The 15937-nt window shown below is 39.2% G+C and overlaps 1 long non-coding RNA gene across 1 annotated transcript; it reads left to right on the top strand.

Moving 5' to 3' along the window:
* Positions 1-354: 354 nt before the first annotated feature.
* Positions 355-15121, top strand: LOC119259848 (uncharacterized). Its single transcript, XR_005128589.2, has 3 exons — positions 355-500; positions 11048-11100; positions 15068-15121. It is a non-coding gene; the product is annotated as an uncharacterized LOC119259848 (long non-coding RNA).
* The last annotated feature ends 816 nt before the right edge of the window (positions 15122-15937 follow it).

Here is a 15937-nt window from a genome sequence, read left to right as displayed (position 1 = left end):
ATTAGCTGGGGACTCCATTTGAGGCTGTTAATCCACTGAGGCTCAGGTGTCTGAATACCATAGCAGTCTTTCCTTAGAGGCTTCCATTGTAGGAGGCAATAATCTCAATCTGGTTATTCCTATTGTCCAGACCTACTGATGGAAATCATGTGAGGGTCTTAGGAGACAGAGAAGCCTTACTGGGCTGAGCTTTTTGTGAATATGTGAATTCCCAATACACCTGGTTTTGTTTTCCCCTCTTAAAGATTCTGACAGGCAGTTAATAGCTCATGAAAAAGCCGTATCCAAACTGTACTTTGAAGGTCTCAGAAAGAACTGCTTTTGAATGATTTCCTTCCTATTGCAGCTCTCAAATCCAGTCCAGCAAGAGGTCTGGGTGCTCGGTGGCTGCTCCTCAAGCATTCAGATGTGTCTGAGCAAACACAAGAAGCAATCAAATTACCCTAACACTGGCCACTTCAGAGCACTCACTTGAGATGACAGTTTCAGCTTCAAAAGAGGTATGCAAACCGGAATAATGAAATGTTCCATTTTATTAAGTTCCTGGCCAGAGGGAGGGATTGTATTAGAAGAGAGAAAAGGTGGGGAGTTTTTAGCTTGATTTCTGTGACGCTGATAAGCAGTAATTTTTGCAGAGGGGGGAAAAGTAATCCACTGCAATAAAACCATTTTCATAATACCATGGGAATGAGTTATTGCTCCGAGTCAGGCCTGGCTCCTAATGGCTGCCCGAGCCTCCACCTTCATCTTTCATAGGTCAGTCCGACATTTTTATAGTGCTGACACAAGAGAGAGCAGTTATGTTGCTTCCATTCTCCATCTGTCAACAGTCAGGGTAGAGTACCACTACCTCAGATTCACTTTTGATCTGATTTCTGTGTCGGCTTGACCCGGGACTGCTGGATGGGCCCTGGAAGCAGGGTGACTCTGGAGGCCAGTTGCACCACATTTTCAGACTATTAATGGTTAGAAGGAACGAGAGTAAATCGTTTTTGCATGAATCAGAGGAAAGTGCCATTTCCTCTCCTTTATGGTTCATCAGAATGTTGGCCACGCTGCACTCGCCTTCCTTTCCCTGGGCCTCCCAGAACTTTGTCCAACTTCCATTTCTAGAGAGTGGGGCTCTGTGTCTCTTACTGGACCTGATGTAGGCCTGGCTCTGAAACAGCAACCCAGATTGCTGGTGAAAGGCATGCCTTGTGATTTGTGCTACTCTCTTAAGATATTGGAAATCCTTCTTACTTTTCCTATCACTTTACTTCAACCCCTGTAAGATATGTTGGAATTGAGGAAATTGTGGGGATGAGAAATTTAGATTTGAGGATGACTGCATATAAATGAGGGGAAGATGTTTGATTCCTCTTATCCTCCTGATACATATGTGGGTTCTATTGATTTTTGGTACAATTGGTCTTGGTGAACAATTATCAGTGTGAAAATATGATTGAAAGATAATTTTTGTTCTGCATAGATGCTCGTGCAAAAAGGCTATGTGGCTGGCCCTAGGTCAGAGGTGGGTAAGTCTAGCTCAAGGTTGAGGGTAGGTGCAAATTCTGTCAGGGAAGTTTCAAGGTAGTATGGATTTGTGGAACATCCGAGGGGGAGTTTTAATTTATTCAGTTTCTTCATGCCTGATATTGTGTTTTATCTTTTTCCTCTTAAGAAGTCAGATGAGATGATAATTTTCAGCTTTTTAGAAATTACTGTGGATTCAGAGCTCAGAGTTCCATATGACAGCAGTGGGAGCTAGGGAAGTGAACTGGGGAATTGGACTATTTTTGGTTAACAGTAGCAGTAATGGATATAGTTTATTTAGCACTTCTATGTACCTTTGTATGGCTTACTCTGTTTCTAATATGAAAAACAATCTTATAAAAGACATGTCCTACTCTCATTTTTCCAAATGAGGGCACTGAGGCTCAGAGCTGTTACGTAACTTGCTCAGGATTTATGGTTAGTACGTCATAAGGCTGAGACTCTCACCCTCATCCTATGATCCCTAAATTTAGGATATTTCTACTTCATTATATATAAATCACACTAGTTAGTGAGAAATCAATATTTAAACTTCTACTCATAAAGAAGAAAATACTTTCTGAAAGAAATAGTAGAAACATGTTAAGCTTGCATGTTGCAGCATGTGTCAGCTCTAATAGGCACCATTTTGTATACAGGATTCTGTTCTTGATTGTGTCAGAGGATGGGGTGGAGTGGTGATTGGTTAACTTTGTTTCTGAGATCCATGAACTCAGAAATGACTTGCCCTTCCTATTAACATCTTGACATTGACACTTAACTGAGCCACTCTGTTAGCACATACTAACCTGCATTGATAGTTACCTAAGCTTTGAGATTAGAAAATGTGTTTACTTTATAGATAGATAATGGTGAGATTCTTGGCACTGTGCATAGCAGGTATTTGATGTTTATTTGATTGACTGACACAGTGTCTCCTGGAATCTGCTTATACTTTAAAAGGCATGGTGCTGTGAGGGTGAGCCAGGAAAGAGCTGCAAACACATGTACTGTAAACTTCCTGAAAAGTAGCATCGGAGGTGGCTGCAAAACAAACTGTCCACAGTCAGTGGAGAAAATTTAGTATGAGAGAAAGGACTGTGGGAACAAATGCAAATTCCACCAACAATGGACTGCAGCCTGATTGTGGAGCACAGCGTTGTCTCTGATAGAGCCTGAATGCCTTTCTTTTTGAGTTTCTTGCTCCTCGGGATCTCATTCAGCTTTAGTTTAGGGTGGTAATAACTTAAACTCCAACACTGGGATGGCCATTGATCAATGAAATGAACTGGCAGTTTCCAGACAGATTCGTGAAATGAAATACCTCAAATTGACCAGACTGAGAACATTTTTCACAGTCTATCCATCCCTTCTGAGCTATTCAGAGAGCAAAGTAAAAGAAATTAGAACTTTGAAATTGCTGCTTGTCCAGTGGCAACCTCTCTGGGACACTGAATGAGTTGCAATTTATCTAGTTTTCCCACTGAGAGAATTGGCAAATTCTCTTAAGTCACACCAGCCACACTTAATGAGTATAAACGTGTCAAATGTCATACTAAGTCTCTTGATCTCATTTAATTTTCACAGCAAATGGACAAGGTAGCATTGGTTATCCTTGCTCTATAGATGAGGAAACCAAGGACCAGAGAGGAAATAAGTTACCCAAAGTCATATAGTAAGTAGGTGGGAGAAAAAGGACTTGAGTCCTAAATCTACCCGATACAAAGATTGAAAATGTTTCATAAATTGTCTTCTCTTTTTTTCAACATCTCTTCTTAAAAGAGAAAATGCTTATTTTCAAGGTAGAATTTGAAGACAATGGTCCCATACATTAGGTGGTATGTCCTGGGAGATAGGAAATCTGAAAATAATTTTCTGCTCTTTCTGTTTATTAGCCATTTCAAATAAACAGTTGGAACTGTGTTGTAGAGCATCTCCATTCCCCTTTGAGCTTCTTTGTTGGCAATGTCACTGGCAAGATCTAAATTCCTCCTAGGCTTGGGCTGCCAGGGTTACCAGCCTAGATGGCCAGAAGGGCAATAACACTAGGGAGTTCTGAGGAGGAGATGGTGAGGGTGGGAGGATAGGAAGATGAATTTGATTCAACTTATTTTGATGACTTGAAAAACCTCCAGGTGTAAATGTTGAGCTAGAAGATGGAAGAACACGACTGATGATTGGAATTGAAGTCAAGATAAAGACAATTAAATGTGTAAGAATAGTGGGGATAGTCGTGGAAAGGGCCAATTACATTGTCAGAAGATTAAAAGCAGTGTCTACCAAAGTATCCTTGTGTGATCTCAGCCTCCTCCAAGGTATAAGGGCCACAGAAATGGGAATGTATGGGCACATACCTATGCATACAAGAGTAATTGTGGTGAATATCATACCCAAATGTATGTCACGGGTAGAATAATGATAAAGTATAGCATATTAACAAAATTACAATAGTACATGGTAATTTTATTTTATTTTATTTTATTTTAATTTTTTTTAAATAATAAATTTTATTTTTATATTCCCCATACAATTGCAACCTCCCCATTCTGACCCCAATCCCTCCCCTCCCACCCCCCACCCCCCAAAAAGTGTCTCTGGTTCATAGTTTTTTGTTGATTTTGATTTTCACTTTCTTATAGTTATTCATTTTCCTGGTCCCTTATTTAAGTTCTCTAGATTCCTGCTATGAGTGAGACCATCCGGTATTTTTCTTTTTCTTTCTGGCTTATTTCGCTGAGCATGATCCCTTCCAGCCCCATCCATGTTGCTGCAAATAGCATGTGTTTATCTTTTTTGAATGCTGAGTAATATTCCATGGTATATATGTACCACATCTTCTTGATCCAGTCATCTATTTTTGGGCATTTGGGCTGTTTCCACAGCTTAGCTATTGTAAATAGAGCTGCTATAAACATAGGGGTGCAGGTGCTCTTTGGAATTGATGTTTCTGTGTCCTTTGGGTAAATACCTAGGAGTGGAATTGCTGGATCATATGGAAGCTCTATCTTTAGTAGGTTGAGGAATCTCCACACAGCTTTCCATAGTGGTTGGACCAGTTTGCACTCCCACCAACAGTGCAGAAGAGTTCCTTTTTCGCCACACCCTCGCCAACATTTGTTGTTGCTAGTTTTTTTAATATGTGCCATTCTCACTGGTGTAAGATGGTATCTCATGGTAGTTTTGATTTGCATTTCCCTGATTACAAGTGATGTTGAACATTTTTTCATATGCCTGTTGGCCATTTGCATTTCCTCTTCAGAGAAGTTTCTTTTTAGCTCTTCTGCCCATTTTTTGACTGGATTATTTTCTTTGTTGTTGTTGAGTCTCATCAGCTCTTTGCAGGTTTTTGTGATCAGTCCTTTATCATTAGTGTTGTGTGCAAAAATGTTCTCCCAGTTGGTGGGGTTTCTCTTTGTTTTTATTATTGTCTCTTTTGCTGTGCAGAAGCTCTTTAATTTGATGTAGTCCCAGCTGTTTATCTTTGCCTTCACTATCACTGCTTTGGGTGATGTGTCTGTAAAGATGTCTTTGATGTGCATATCACGTAGTGTTTCGCCTATATTTCCTTCTATGTATTTTATGGTTTCAGGTCTTATATCTGGTTCTTTAATCCATTTTGAGTTGATTTTTGTGTAGGGTGTGAGGTAGTGGTGAAGCTTCATTCTTTTGCATGTAGCGACCCAGTTTTCCCAGCACCATTTATTGAACAAACTTTCTTTGCTCCAATGCATAGTCTTTGCTCCTTTGTCAAAGATTAGTTGACCATAAATCTGTGGGTTTATTTCTGGATTTTCTATTCAATTCCATTGGTCTGTATGTCTGTTCTTGTTCCAATACCAAGTACATGGTAATTTTAAATGAACACAAAACAATTTGGATTAATTTCATAGACAATGTTGAGTGAAAGATTTTTAAATGGGAGAATTCAGAGAGGTAGTAAAAATGGAAGAAGATTGAATTTTATTTCTTTTTCAAATATTTTATATATATATATTTTTTACATCATTGTTCATTTTTAAACAATGTTTGCTTTTTCCCCTCCCCCTTCAGGTGTAGTCCCTATAGAATTTCCTTCACCAGTGCTCCCGTGCACCATCATCACAGTCCCCTGTGCTTCTCCCTCCCTTCCTCCCTCTGAGTCCTATCCATCCTCCTGCCCTGCAGGATGTCTCTAATTTATAATTGCATGTTTTGGTTTTGTTGTGTTTTGTGTTATTATTTTCCCCTGATGTCTTATTTGGATCCGCTATATTCCTCCTATAAGTGAAACCATACGATATTTTTCTTTTTCCTTCTGACTTATTTCACTGAGCATAATTCCTTCGAGGATGTGGTGAAAAAGAAGCTCTCCTACATTGCTGGTGGGAGTGCAAACTGGTCCAACCACTATGGAAAGCTGTCTGGAGTTAACTCAGTCTACTAAAAATGGAGCTACCATACAACCCGGCAATTCCACTGCTAGGGATCTACCCAAAGGACACGAAAACTTTGATTCAAAAGAATACCTGTACCCCTATGTTTATTGCAGCACTATTTATAATAGGTAAAACCTGAAAATAACCCAAATGCCCAAAAATAGATGACTGAATTTTATTTCTTCCTTTTAAGAGTCATGTGGGGTTTGAACCTCCCTTGTAGAGTAGCTATGGCAAGTTTAGCTGCCAGCAGCTTTGGAAGTGTTGATTGAGTATGGCATTAGTTTCTTTCATTTAATTTGGAGCTCTTGCTTTCCAGTCCAACAAAGTGAACACAAATGTTGTTGTCACGGAGATTTTAGATGGGTCAGTCTTGACCCTGGCTCTGTGCGAAAGACCCTTACGACTGGCAGCTGCTTACTGATGACTGGTCAGTCTTGATCACACACTGAGATTCTGTGCTTGGTCTTTTTATTATGTTAGTTTGACTTTCATGTTTAGCTCAAATCAGTCATTCTTTGTGGAAGACTCCAAATGGAATATAGCAATAAGAGTTTCCCCATTTTTTTCGGTTGCTCTTGAGAGGAGTTTTGTGAATATATTTGCCTTATATGCCCCAAGGAATAATGAGTGCTAATTTAGGATTCCTTTTGATGTGGTTTGAGTGAGTCAAATCTATCAGAAATTAGCATAAAATTGCCTCCCTCTTTTTCTCCCTCTCTCTCAACTTGAGCCATCCGAGCTGTAGTGCTTTTCCTCTTCTAATAAGGCAAAGACTACACAGGGTTAATTAATGCCAGCTACCATGTGGCAAAGATAGCAAAGATCAAGCCAGCTGGGTCCATTAATTAATTACACAAGATGCACACACCAGCCACTGAGGACAGAGACAAGAGAAGGCATATTCTTCCGTGGCAGCGTGTGGTGGGTGAGAAGTGGGAAATCTATAAAGCAGGAGAAAGATTTTAAGTTCTTAAGACAGTAGATGGTGGCCAACACTGGCAGCTGAGAAACTGCAGGATGCTCTTAGTAATAAGAGAAGAAAAGTGAAAATCTGAGGGATGACAATGGCAAGATCTGTGAAATAGCCCTAGATGAGGAGGGATAAAAGTTCAGGCTGTATCACCTGCCATCAAGATTTGAGATCAAAATCAAAATTACCCCTATAAGTAAAAGTAATGAATACTTCCAACCAGGTATTTTGTGTTGGGGTGGGAGAGATTGAATTGTTTGTTCTTCAATCACTCATTTTAATTCAATGAAATTCTTTCAGTAGAAATAGTCTTTTATAAATATGATTATTATTCCACTTTTTATTGTGGAGATTTGAAAACATACAAGAGTGATACTTAAGGTGTTCATGACTCATTACCCAGTGTTAATATTTAGCAATGGTTTGTCATTCTTGATAATTATTTTTGGAAGAAAAGTTCAGGTTTAAGTTCATGTCTACCTCTCAATCTCACTTGCTCTTTTAAATTGAAATAATCACCAAATTTTTAACCCGGATATTTGGATACTGCTTTCCTTTTTACCAGGCCAGAGTTGGCACAATCAGGCAAATTTGGCATAATCAAGGCCTGCTGGGGTTAGCACTTGTGCCTTCAGAAGAGATTTGTGGTACTTATTCACAATAAGCCTAGGAAAGTTCATGTCTCTTTGCTCGGAGGATCTTTTTGGGGAATCATTTCTTCAGGCTGCAGGGCCTGGATCTTCAAAATTTTTCAGTGGGGACTGCCACCTATTTCTACACACAAGAGGCCCAGCATACTGGTGACGTTCTGATCCGGTGGATCATCTTACCTGAAAGCTCTGTGTGCAAGCGCCAGCCTCTGTGCTTGTGTCTTCAGGAGCCCTTTTCCATGGGCAAAGCCAAGGTCCCACACCTGTGTTGGTGGGTGAGGGTTGGGAGAGGAATGTGCAGCTGTGCACTTTATTTTTACTCCTTCCTGTTCTCTCCCTTGCAAGGCTTGTCTACCCTCTATCGCCTTCTGAAATGATTATTAATGGATTCCTCATTGCTTTTTCTGAGCTCTTGGTTTTTTCTCTTAGCTCCTGATTATTTTAATTCTGCCAAGCTCTTTTTCATGTCCTTTGCCTGCTGCTCCTTAATTTACAGGCTGGCCTTTCTTCTCCTACTCACGTCCTTCTTTTCTGTTCCCATCATAGTCTCTCTCCCACTGTCTTTCTTCTCTGAGCTGGCACAGACTGGAGCAAATGAAAATATACTTTTCAAATTTTACTGGCCCAATTATTCTATTTTAAATGAAACCACAGCAGTAATCACACTGAACTTAGAAAAACCAGGCAATCTGAAGACAGAATAAAAAGACCAGCTGTCTCTTGTCTTCTTGGCCACTTGCTTTGATAGGATTCTATCTCAAAGGATATTATAGATTTAAACATGTTATTAATTACATTAATTTTTTCCCCAGTGGTAAATTATTAACATTTCTGAATGAATTAGTGCATTTTAGACCATCTACTCACTAGATGAAGAATATTATGATGATTAACTACATTTTTTTCCTAAAATGTTGTTGTGCTATAATTCACCTATAGAAATTAAAAAAAAGAATGAAAGTATATTGTGACTATTAAGTAATGAAATTGTAGTATAGTTCATATGGTTTATCTTTAGTAGTTTGTCTTGATTCTCATCTTCTTGAAGATTCCCCAGACATTATTGCTAGAAGCTCCGTCCTTTAGTTCTTCTATCCCTTTTATCCTTATTCCCATAGTTACCTGTCCTCCTCCCCTCCCTTCCATCTATGTACACACCCACCATGCTGGTGGTTGCCCTTTGTAAGGCATTGTGCAAATGTTGGTCATATAATGAACAAAACACAGTCCCTGCCCTCAAAGGGATTTCAATTTTGTAGGTGAGAACAGCACCTGCAGCAATCACGCTGCTGCAGCAAACATTTATCGAACTCTAAATTTATGCTGGGCATTGCAATAAACATTTTAATACATTATCTCACTTAATCCTTAGAGCAACCCTGGACATGCCATTTATAGGTGAAAAAATGATTGCTGGCTAGAAATATCAGATATGAGGGTGAGTTTGACTTTAGGAGGCATTTATCTTGGGCCCATGAGCCTTAAATCTGATATTCTCACTGCACAAAACCCCAAGTGTTTTGTATGTGTATAATTCATACAAACTTTCACTATTCTTCAACTGCTAAGGTATAGGAGAGGCATGGGACGGGGCGCACTGGATGTCTAGACAAAGGCAGCCCTGGGGGGAGGCATCTTCTACAGTGAAGGAGTAAGCAGGGACTTGGACACTCACAGGCACAAAGTGTGTGTGGTCAAGAAGGGAACCTTGCAAAGAACATTTCTTTCCTTTCTTTCATGGTTTTGTCCTCTGCTGTATTTTAATAATGTGAGCATATTTTTACATCCTAGTTTGAAGATTTTCTTGATTTATTATCTGTGAGCAGCAGTGATGGCAGTTATAAAACAGCTGGGACTTTGGAAACACAGAGAAGTAACTTTCCAAGGTTACGGGGCTAGGGAGCACCAGAGTGAACCCAATATCAGATATTTGTCTCTTATATTTAACTTGTTCCACTTTCTTGGTGCTTATTGGATATGAGCTTGTAACACGGGGAGCAACTGCTTGGAGGCAGACCAACCCGGGCATGAATGTGCTCTGGACTTGGTAGTGCCATTATCTTGGGCCTGTGAAACTTCCAGAGCCTCACTGTTCTCATGTGCAGAGGTAGATAGTGGTACTTACATAGGCAGGCTGCTGGGAGGATTAAATGAGATAATGCGGATAGAGCACCAGATAATGCAGGTACCTGGCATGCAGAACATTCTCCACAAGTATCTGTCCCCTGTTCTGGTCTTCTTCCTCTACTGGGTTTTAGTTCCCCAAAGGCAGATGCATGTTTATCATGGGGACTCAGGAACTCTGTGATAACTGAATAGTGCTTTTTGGAGCCTTGTGAGAACAACCATTCCAGCTCTTAGTTCGCCAATTAACTCTAGACTTCCTCCTTATTTGATGAGAGTCATATGGTTGAACACTGGCCCCCCAAACTAGCTCAATATCATCATTACTATTATCAGCATTATCATCATCATCATCAACTTCAAAGCCTTCAACAGAAGAAATCTTCAGGGGTGACACCGTAGAATCTTTGCCCTTTCTCCAGTGATTCACATGGCCCACTAGTTTGGAGCACTGCTAAACTGTTTCATTTTCCACAATAGTCAAAAATCCTGTATAGGATTGCCAGATAAAAATACAGGATACCTAGTTAAATTTGAATTTCAAATAAACAGTGAATACTATTCTAGCATAAGTATGTCTCAAATATCACACAAAACATACTTATGCTAAAAAATTATTCATTGTTTATCTGAAATAAAAATTTAACTGGGTGTCCTGTGTTTTTATTTGCTAGATCTGGCAATCTCAGTCCCATAACATGGGAGGCCCTGGGAAATAGAGGCCAGCATTTCATGTAGTTTCTATCGGCCTCTGAGATGCAGAGTGCTCTCCTGGCCCACTTTTCACTTAATAAAAAACCTAAGTTGTAACTGAGGTTGGCTAAGGCTCCTGAGATTTAATTTCTCCCACCACAGACATTATTTTGCATAATCCATGAGTGAAGGTGAATTTAGGTATTGTGGTGGAAAAGATTTTTCTGTGAGACGTTCTGGCTCTTGGGGTTCTAACGGGCCACCCTTTTGCAATTATACTGGGGGAGCCTGTGGTAAGATAATGCTGCTCGTAGCCCCTCTCCTCTACTCACAAGCGGCTTCAGTTCCCTAATCTTGTGTTGCTTTGAATCCCCAGCACTCACTCCTCTTATTTCTTTTTATGATCTGCAAAAGGCTGAAAAGATGAAAAACTGTTCTGCGCTTAATCGAAAGTCTATCTAATAATAATGAGTCCTGCAGCGGGCTTGTAAAGAACGCAGATCAGACCCACTTAACCATAATGGTCCTACAAAGTAATGAAGACTCAAGTGGTCCTTATTAGGTATCAAGCTGTGAATCAGAACTCATCTAACATTCTGATTGCTGAAGGAAATCGGTAATTGATGTGACAGAATGGCCATTATTATTATTATTACTTATTTTTTTTCCCTATCTAGACTTAGCTGCCAGAAGCCTGCCCAGCCTCCTTGGGGTATACCAGGTGTGCAGGGTGAGTGTTGCCCTTCCATTAAATCTTCCAACAGGGGCTCTAATAAATTTTGCATTGAAATAAGTAATGACCACATTTAACGACCAGTTTATCTGAGTGTTAACAGCTTGTGAGCCAACAAACTGGCCATTAACAAGTGTCAACTTCTGCTTTCTGGTTTAAACAATCCATTCTCATCCCTCTCCTGCTTGTGTTGGGGACATATGCAAATTTCTGGTTGGCGTTTTATTTTTCCTCTGATAGGCGTCTCTCCATAATCAGTTAGCTACTTCTTTGCTGATGGTTTCTCATTTCTAGGATGTAGTCCATGGATGGACAATTTTTTTTTTTTTCCTAATCCTCTTTTTTTTTTTTTTTTTGCCTGAAGGATGAAGGTATCCTGGCATAGTTTGGCCCCAAATGAATTAAGTGAATAGTCCTAAAGATGTGTCTATTCTTGGAACGTGAAATTTCCTACTCTGGAGAAGGAATGCAAATAGGTTGAAAATATCACAGGGTCTGAGGCAATGTTATGTCCTCTGAGGGAATGTGACAAAGGTGATCGGCTTTGCTAGAAAAGAACAGACATTTCTATTGAAGAGTGTGTGATTGACCCACCCTTAATCCCACATGGGCTTGTAATGGGGCTGGCTCTCCTGAGAAACCCCTTTATTACAGTCTCCTTTGTTTTGTTTTCTTGCTTTGGCCAGATTATTTTCTAGTAAAAAATATATCCTTTCTTCTCTCTACATACCTATAGGTATGCTGAGGATTTGGAGAGAGGGTTTAGACTTTTGGTCCTATTACTCCTGTTTTACTGCAATAGCTTCATACAGACAAAAGGGAAGTTAGAAAGCAAAATGTGCAAGGTTTGCCCAGTGAAATCTATCTTTACTGTCTTGTGTATGTGGAGAGGGCATCAGATTATACATTGTTCTTGCTAATGCAGTACTTCTCAAACTACTTGTACATAAATGTTCTCCCACTCAATAGGATGTCTTTTCTTTGTGATGATAGCTTCTTTTGCTATGCAGAAGCTTTTCCTTTATGCAACCCCATTTGTGTATTTTTGCTATTATCTCCCCTATTGTTTGAGTCCAGTCCCAAAAGACATCTCTGAAGTCAATGTTATAGAGTGTATTGCCTGTGTTTTCTTCTATGTATTTTATGGTTTCAGGTCTTACATTCAAGTCCATTTTGATTAATTTTGTGTATGTGTGAGATAGTGGTTTAATTTCATTTTTTTGCATGTGATTGTCCAGTTTTCCCAACACTTTTTTTTTTTAATTGAAGAGGCTTTCCTTTCTTCAGTGTATGTTCTTGGCTTCTTGTCATAGATTAACTGTCTGGTAGGTATGGGTTTATTTCTGAGCTGTCAATTCTATTCCTTTGGTCTGTGTGTCTAGTTGGTTCAATTACCATACTGTTTTGATTATTATATCTTTGTAATATAGGTTTAAGTCCTGGACTGTGGCACCGCTCTTCTTTTTTTTCTTAGGATTACTTTGGCTATTCAGGGCATTTGTGGTTCCAGAAGAATTTTCAGTAAATTTGTTTTATATTTTTGAAGAATGCCATTGAGACTATGGTATAGATTGCATTGAATCTGTATATTGCTTCATGTAGGATGGCCATTTTGACAGTGTTAATTCTTCTAATTCATGAGCAGTGACTATCTTCTAATTTCTTTTAACAATGTGTTATAGTTTACTTTGTATATGTCCTTCACCTCCTTTGTTAAGTTTACATCTATATAGCTAATTCTTTTTTGATGTAATTGTAAATGGGATTTTTTTTCTTGATTTTTCCTCTTCTATCTCATTGTTTGCACATAGGCAGATAACTAATTTTTTATGTTGATTTTGTAACCTGCCACTTTGCTGAGCTGTTTTATGGTTTCAGTTAGTTTTTTAGTGGAGTCTTTGGGGTTCTGTATGTTTGTTATTATGTTGTCTGCAAGTAATAATAGCTTTACTTCTTCTTTCCCATCATGGATTCCTTTTATATCCTTCTTTTGCCTAATTACTCAAAGTAGGACTTCTCATACTGTTTTCAGTAGTAGTGGTGAAGGTGAACATCCTTGTCTTGTTAATACATTTTAATGGAAAAATTCTCAGTTTTTCACCATTGAGAATGTTGTTAACTGTGGAGACTTGTCATATCTGGCTTTTATTATGTTGAGGTATATTCCATCTATCCCCAGTTTTTTGAGGGTTTTCATCATATCTTAATAGATGTTGTCTTGGCATCTATTGATATAATCATGATTTTTATCTTTCCTTTTGTTGATGTGGTAAATTACATTGATTGATTTTCAGATGTTGAACCATCCTTGTGTCCCTGGGATAAATCCCTGTTGATTATAATGTATAATCCTTTTATTGCATTATTGCATTTGGTTTGCTAAGATTTTGTTGAGGATTTTTTCATCTTTGTTCATTAAGGACATTCATGTGTAGTTTGTGTGGATGTGTGTGTGTGTGTGTGTTGTCTTTGTCTGGTTTTGGTATTAAGGTAATGTTATCTTTATAAAGTGTGTTCGGAAATAGTCCTCCTCTCTCACTCTCTCAGTTTTTTGGAAGAGTTTGAGAAGAATAGGTATTAGCACATCTTTGATGGTTTGTGCTTATATGGTGATTTTTAGATTGCCACTGGAACAGAAATTAAAAAACACTGTTTAAAATTGTGAGTGAGGTTTGAAAATTTAGTACATTTCTCTTAAAGGTCATTTACATACTGTTCAAATTATATTGAAAAGCAAATCTATTAAAGTTAAAAGCGAACATGTAATTTTTGAAGATTTGGTATCATTTGATTGCAAGCAATAACCATATGAATATCAACTTTAATTTCTATCAGAAGTTTTGCTGAATTTTAGCAAAAAATCCCTGTGTTCTAATTCTAACACTGTCATTCTTAGAGTTCCTTCATCTTTCACTGTTTCACTGTTTTCTTCTCATAAGCATATTATTAGTAGCCTCAAAAGTTCAATCTGTCTCTTCAACTAATATTTGTGGAACACTGGCCAATGTGAGGCAAAATGTAGTACAGTGAGTCCAAAAGGATATAGGAAATGTGCCCTGATATTTTTAGTCTTGTGTTGGAGCAGGAACATCCAAGAGAGGAACCACTGGGCATTGTGGGATGCAGGCAAGGAAATAATCACTTCTGGGCAGAGGTCTGTGGTAAAGGTGGAGGCTTATGGGGATGGGGTTGCAAGGATGATATTCTAAATAGAGGTCAGCAAACTTTTTATATAAGGGTCAAGATAGTAAGGATTTTAGACTGTGTGCCCCAGATGGTCTTAGTTGCAGATGTTAACTATGCGGTTGTTACATGACCAATAAAATTTTTATTTACCAGAGCAGGTGGTGAACCAAACTTAGCCTGTAGGTATAGTTTGTCAACTCTTATTGTAGACCTGGAAGGGAGGGTAGGAATTGGACAGGCTGAATGTGGAGTGGAACTGTGTGTTTGGGGTTGGGGAATGTGTATGGGTGATGGAGGCAGACACGTGTTAAGAAAATTATGAAGGACAAATTTTAGGGTATATCAGCACAGAGCTATTTTTAGGGAAGTGAAGGAAGAACATGAAAATAAATGTGGATCAGTTTTCAAGAAATGTTTAGATGTTCAGATGAGTGATTTGAACACTAATATGAAGATAATGGGAAAAAACAACAACAACATTGGTTGGGTCAGGCCAGGTTATGAAGCAGTAAAGATAAAAGAAAACAAAAAAGAGAAACTATTTCCAGAATCTTGTACTACATTGGCTTACTTCTGGCACCCACAAATTTGATGTGGTTGAGGCTACTCTCCTGGATGATAACCAGTCATCCTCCATATGGTGACTCAGTGACAAATAGGCTCTTCTATCTTGTGGCTCTGCCATTTCAGTACTTGACTTTCTGGGTCACCATAGCAGGAAAAACAGAGCTTGCTTCTCAATGTCTTCTCCATAAGTGATATCCTCTGTCATTCACAGCAATGCTCAGATCTCAGTGCATGGTTCTATGCAACTACATGAGGACTGGAGAAGAAAAGCAGAACAGGTGAGCACTAAAAATCTCTACCACATTCTTTGTAGGCAGAATGAAGTCAATGATGGTCTGGGAGGAGGTGGCAGAGAACTAACATGATCATAGCTTACCCTTGGAAGATTCCTCTAGAGGTAGGTATAGGATTGCTTGGAGTAAGGAGAGGCAGGGAGACCAGTTAGGAAGTTACTGTACAAGCCATGTCAGGAGGCAATAAAGGACTGAACTGAATGGTGGCACACAACATGGGAAGGAAATGAATGCTATGAGGGAACTCAGGCCTAATTGGGCGTGGGGACAAAGAAGACTCTGGGGAGAAAGGTATTTCTTTGGATTATAGCTCAGGAATGTTCTCAGGCAAATGAGAAAGGGGTAAGTTATAGGAGATATATAATTCAATTTTGGGAGCATATTGGTTTTACAGTGCTGGGGGCGGATATTCAAGTAGAAGCTTCAAGAGGAATAATGAGACAGGGAAGCCCACTTTACATAAAATAAAGGTGAGAAAGTTCAAAAAAGGGAGCAAGTTCAACAGTGTCAAAGGCTGCAGAAGGATGAAAGGGCATGCTGTAATAGCTGCTGCTGGTGTACTGCTGGTTTTCCTTGGATCCCCTTTGGTGTTTCTGGGTGTCCCTTCCCAGTCTCAGTGTGCTTTGGATCCAGCTTCCTACACCTGCAACTCTTCTTGTGAAGACTGCCTTCAGGCTTCTGGAGTGACTTTGCTGGTGAGTTTAGAGAGTAGCAAAAGTCCAGAATTCACTTTCCCCTACCTTCCATTCTGAGGCTTGAGTCCCAAACTGACAGTTGAGGAGGATGAA

The sequence above is a fragment of the Talpa occidentalis genome, unplaced genomic scaffold (genome assembly GCF_014898055.3).
Source record: "Talpa occidentalis isolate TD23 unplaced genomic scaffold, MPIMG_talOcc4v2.1 talOcc4.5, whole genome shotgun sequence".
Taxonomy (NCBI): Eukaryota; Metazoa; Chordata; class Mammalia; order Eulipotyphla; family Talpidae; genus Talpa; species Talpa occidentalis.
Note: the sequence above shows the minus strand (reverse complement) of the source record. Positions and strands in the feature narration are given on the sequence as shown.